The 5,613-nt window shown below is 39.2% G+C and overlaps 1 pseudogene; it reads right to left on the bottom strand.

Annotated features, from left to right (window-relative positions):
* Positions 1 to 1,786: 1,786 nt before the first annotated feature.
* Positions 1,787 to 3,288, bottom strand: LOC110295106 (putative sperm motility kinase W pseudogene; annotated as a pseudogene).
* Between the last annotated feature and the right edge of the window lie 2,325 nt (positions 3,289 to 5,613).

Below are 5,613 nucleotides of genomic sequence, written 5' to 3'. Positions count from 1 at the left end.
AGATGGCCTAGTCGGCCATCACTGGAAAGAGAGGCCCATTGGACTTGCAAACTTTATATGCCCCAATATAGGGGAATGCCAGGGCCAAAAGAATGGGAATGGGTGGGTAGGGAAGTGGGGGGTGCTATGGGGGACTTTTGGGATAGCATTGGAAATGTAACTGAGGAAAATATGTAATAAAAATTAAAAAAATTTAAAAAAAAAAAAACAAAAAAACAAAACAAAACAAAACAAAATCATCACAGCCAATGAATCAGAATCTAACATCTCACCTAACATCTGTGCCAACCTCTAAGGAGAACCATTGTTCATTGAAACAGTTGATGAATGACTTCATGGATAGACCACCTTAATACACACACAGACACAGACACAGACACACACACACACACACACACACACACACATCATTTCTTAAATGAATGGAACCTGTTCCCTGCAGACTGAGAATGATGACAATCACTCAAGTCAAATAGCTTTGACAGTAGCAGGAAATCTGTATCCAGAAATCATGCCTACAATTCATTCTTTGGTGCAGCAGAACTGTCAGCTCTTACCTTATCTACTATGAAGGTAAAATACTTTGGTGATGTGAGGGACATTCAATTACAGCCTTATTGCAATGAATTCCAATATCCAAAAATTGTTCTTATTTTGTGTTTGTACCACAGTAAGCCAAGATTTTAAGCTCTACTAAAAGCAAAACAAACAAAAAGACTTTATTTATGTTCATTTAAAAAACTAATAGTCATATAGTATTTTAAAATATCATACAGTTACTATATTTGGAGTTATTTAAAATTATATTGAGAAAAACATATGTATTTTCAGTATTGCTGTAGACAAACATCTACATAAGATTGCTCAATTGATTGTTGTTTTACATCAAACAACTTATAAAATACTCATTTTTATTGTTACAATATTTTATAAATGTTAAAGACTATGATAAAAAATGAAAGGTATTACAGGTTTTGAAGGGGGGGCTCTTCGGGAGGAGTTGGGATACAAAAGGGAAAGAAGAATGTGATGTAAGTCTATTTACTCAAAATGTGTTTTTAAATGTTAACAAATTCAGATAAATTTGAAATTTTAAAATGGAAATTATGTATCTTTTCTCATCAAAATGCAGTAAAACTTAAATCAAAGGAAAAAAACAAACAAACAAAAAACCAATTCTCCTTGGTTCACCACCCTGATCTCCCTATTACGTCCCTTAATCATCTTGTTTTTACTTCTGACTTTTGGCCCCAACATTATGAACTGCTTGGTCACTTTTGTTAAAGAACTCATAGGTACATACAGCTAATGGTCTTAAAGCAGAGATAAAAAGAACTAGATATAGAAGACCAGGAGTATGAGCTATTAGAATACCAGCAATAGCTTCAGGATTGAAGCATGCACAAAGAAAAGGGGGAAATGAAGAGGTCAGCTCAGAGCCATTGGAAAATTTCACCAGGCACCCCTCCCTTCCTGGAAGAGACAGGTCAGAGAACATGTAGGCCTGATGGAAAAGGCTAATTAAGCCCTTACTACCTCATTCCCTGAAGACCAATCAGATTAAAGGGAGCACTCTTCTACCAATGATATTGTGTCTAGTTGCTGATACTCTATTCTGTCCCTAGAAACTGTATAAAAACTTGCCAAAGGGCTGCCCAGGGTTGCTGCCTCTCCTTCAGGTGCAGAATGACCCCAGTGAGCTGGAACAATAAATTCCTCTTGCTTTTGCATGGAAAAAAACATAGAAAATAAAATATAAAGCAGAGATGCCCCCTCCCATACCTGCTTACCCTTTCATCGGGTTCTGCCTCCTGCCTCTTCCAGGAGCCACTCTCTTGGAGGATGTATGCTTCTTTTTTGTCTTTGGAAACAAAGACAAAGTGGGATGCAGCAGAGTCATGACAGGCAAGTCCTGATTCTCTTGCTCATTCTCTTGAAGCAGCTGATTTTCTGAGGGGGAGATGATGTTTCCATGTCAGACTCTTCATCAGGTGGCACAGGCAATTTATCCTCCAATATGCTGCTGCAGACAGATGGGGCAGCCACAGCTCTGAAATGGAGTGCAAAGTTGAAATTACTTTTTTTCTCAGGACAGTGTAGAGCAATGGAAGGCATGGAGACACTTCTGGACACCTTGTGTTCTGATAGTGTCAAGGCAACAAGCCTGTGCTCCCCAGAAGGCTGGATATGGAAGAAGCTTAAGTTGGGCTCACTGGCCCTTCTCTTTAGGGGAGGACCAGAGACAGAGGGGTGTTCTTGGGATGAGGGCCACGTAGGGCACTGGTCCAGAGGCTTGGGTGATGTGGTAGATCCATGCTCAGACCCCTTGTGCACCTGTTCTTTAAGAATCAAATATGCCCCCCATCCGTTCATCATATTTTTTGTTGTGCAGGGATTCAATAATCTCTTTGGCATCAAACTGCATGCCACACAGCGTATCTATGATGTTGTAATTTAAATCAGTCACCGTTGGGATATTTACTTCATATTTTGTGATGTATGGATGCCTCTCGACGTCTTCAATGGAGGCCCTTCTCTCTGGAGGAACTGTGAGCATTTGGTGAACTAGATTTTCAAGTTGCCCAGAGAAATGAGTTGGAATATGATAGGTCATTGTGATGACATCTTCCTCAATATCTTTTATGGTGCCTCTTCTGAAGGGGTAATACCCAGTGGTGATAAAACAGAGCAGTACTCCCATACTCCACACATCTGCCTTTTTGCCATCATATGGTTCCCCTAGTAAAATTTCTGGGGCAGCATAGCACTTGGTCCTACATTTCATATGCAATAAGGTGCCAGGTGTCTGTTTTGTTGCAAGGCCAAAGTCCATCAGCTTCATGAGTCAGTCTTCATCCTCCATGATGTTTTGTGGTTTAATGTCTTTATGGATGATGTCAAAATTGTGGCAGTATTTTATGGCCGACACTATCTGCCTGAATATTTTTGTTGCCTCTTCTTTTCGAAGTGGGCCATCGTCCATTATCATATCGAATAATGTTCCTCCTGGAGCAAACTCGGTCACAAGATGTACATGTTTTGATGTCAGTAGGACCTGATCTGTAGGTAGAGACATATGATATTAGGATGGTGAAGTGTCTTGAGTATTGATACTTCAGACAGGATCCTTTTCATTCACTTCTCTGAGATCTCTATAGATTTTATCATCACAAGGGCCCTAATTTTTCTGTGGCAGGCAAGATTTATGGTGCCAAATTCACCCTGGCCAATGGAAGAAAGCATCCTATACTGTCTCACGAGGTTCTTATTTTGGAAGTACCTAGTCATGAGGCTTGGTATTCACTGTGCTCAGGTACACATAGGTTGTTGCAAAATAGAATCCTCAATCTGTTTCAAGATACAATGTCCATATGAAATGAAAAAAAATATTTGGCTTGTTAGTGTTCTTTGGTCTAAAAGTAGATTCAATAATCCACACTTTTATTCATATGTGTGTGTGTTTGTTTGTATGCATACATATATATATACATATAATTTTTAGATCCCCATTTTCTTTTCATGCCTCCCCCCCCCCAACTTTTCCACCTGAACATTAGATAGGAGATAGAAAAGGATAGAAGAAAGAAAAAAGAAGAAAGAAAAAAAAAGAAATCTGAGCTTAACTCCTTTATTTTGATTCCACCCTAATCAAGACCATTACCAACTTTTGCCCAAGCCCCCTTAAAGGATGACAAACATATACCACATTATAAATAACTAAAAACACCCACCTCCTTTTTGTGAATGGAATGTCACTCTCTGGACATCGCTTTCTGCCATTTCGCCGTGTCTTTTTCTTATGTGTGTCCAAAGGGAGTTAGGATATTGGCCAGTCTTAAGAAAGCTGGCTGAGACTGATGGGAGGGCTGGGCAGCGAGCAAGATGGCACAGACTCAGGGTACCAAGAGGAGAGTCTGTTACTACTACAATGGGGATGTTGGGAACTACTATTATGGACCAGGGCACCCAATGAAGCCTCACCAAATCAGCATGACTCACAATTTGCTGCTCAACTATAATCTCTACTGAAAATTGGAAATCTATCCTCCTCACAAAGCAAATGCTGAGTAGATGAGTAAGTACCACAGTGACGACTACATTAAATTCTGTGTTCTATTTGCCCAGATAATATGCCTGAATTCAGGAAGCAGATGCAAAGATTCAGCATTGGTGAGGACTTTCCAGAATTTGGTAGCTTGTTTGAGTTTCTATCAAATCACCATGGCCTAAGGCTGGTCTTCAATAACAGCAAAAACTACAGAATGCCCTCATACACATGGAAACTGAACAACTCTTTACTCAATGATAACTTGGTCAGGGAGGAAATAAAGAAAGAAATTAAAGACTTCCTGGAATTTAATGAAAATGTTGACACATCATACCCAAACTTATGGGACACAATGAAAGCAGTGCTAAGAGGAAAATTCATAGCACTAAGTGCCCTGGTAAAGAAACTGGAGAGATCTTACACTAACAACTTAACAGCACACCTGAGAGCTCTAGAACAAAAAGAAGCAAACTCACCCAAGAGGAGTAGGAGGCAGGAAATAGTCAACTCAGGGCTGACATCCATCAAATAGAAACAAAGAAAACAATACAAAGAATCAGCAAAATCAAAAGCTGGTTCTTTGAAGAACAACACGATAGATAAACCCCTAGCCAAGCTAACTAAAGGGTCAAGAAGCAGTATATAAATTAATAAAATCAGAAATGAAAGGGAAATATAACAACAGAAATGGAGGAAATTCAAAAAATCATCAGATCCTACTATAAAAGCCTATACTCAACAAAACTGGAAAATCTAGATGAAATGGACAGCACAGTCCAAACTCATTGGAAACATGAACACCATAAGGATCACAAAGGAATATGGAAATTTATAGAACCATGAAGAAGGGATTAACCTCTTCTTCTTCACAAACACACATAGGAAGAAGTAATATTAATGAGGAGACTGATGAGTGAATTGGAATTAAGTAGGTGTAGAGGGCATGAGGTCCTCATGCTTACAGATCACACTAGCAAAGCCAGGAATGTTAAACATGCAGGCTTTTCTCTTCAACAAAAGGAATTTATACTTGTTTCTGCTCAGAAATATGGGGATGAATGTAACTAATATCCTGGTGATCTTTGCTAGCTGTAGGGCCAGGCCTCCTAGAATCTTCCAGACTCTTGTGTTTATCTTTTTCCCCTAAAACATTTATCCTGAGCATTGCTTCTCAATCAATAGAAACCATCCTTGTGGAATAGGTCACAGGTACTTTCCAAAAGACATGAACTTTGCAAAAGAGTCTCAAGGTAGTTAGGCCTTAAGCTTTATTGTGATAATTATCACAAGGAAAGTTGTACTGCATTTAAATATGTCAAAAAGAAACTGCTTAGGATCTAACTTTAGAAGTTTTAACTAGTCCAGTTAATTAATCGTGCTAAAGCAGATTTTCCTCTTGCCTCATGCAGATCATTACTCTGCCAGCCAGGGTGCTTGCAGAGACCTCCCCAAAAGTATGAATGCCAGGCTTCATCAGAGTGAACTTATAGTGTATTAAAGAGAGAAAGAGTCAAGATATCCTGAACCTGTAAGAGAAAGGGCAAGTGGGAATGCACAAGGGAAGT

Source organism: Mus caroli, unplaced genomic scaffold (genome assembly GCF_978045245.1).
Source record: "Mus caroli unplaced genomic scaffold, Mus_caroli_1 scaffold_1, whole genome shotgun sequence".
Lineage (NCBI taxonomy): Eukaryota > Metazoa > Chordata > Mammalia > Rodentia > Muridae > Mus > Mus caroli.
This window is presented reverse-complemented; position numbering and strand designations above follow the sequence as displayed.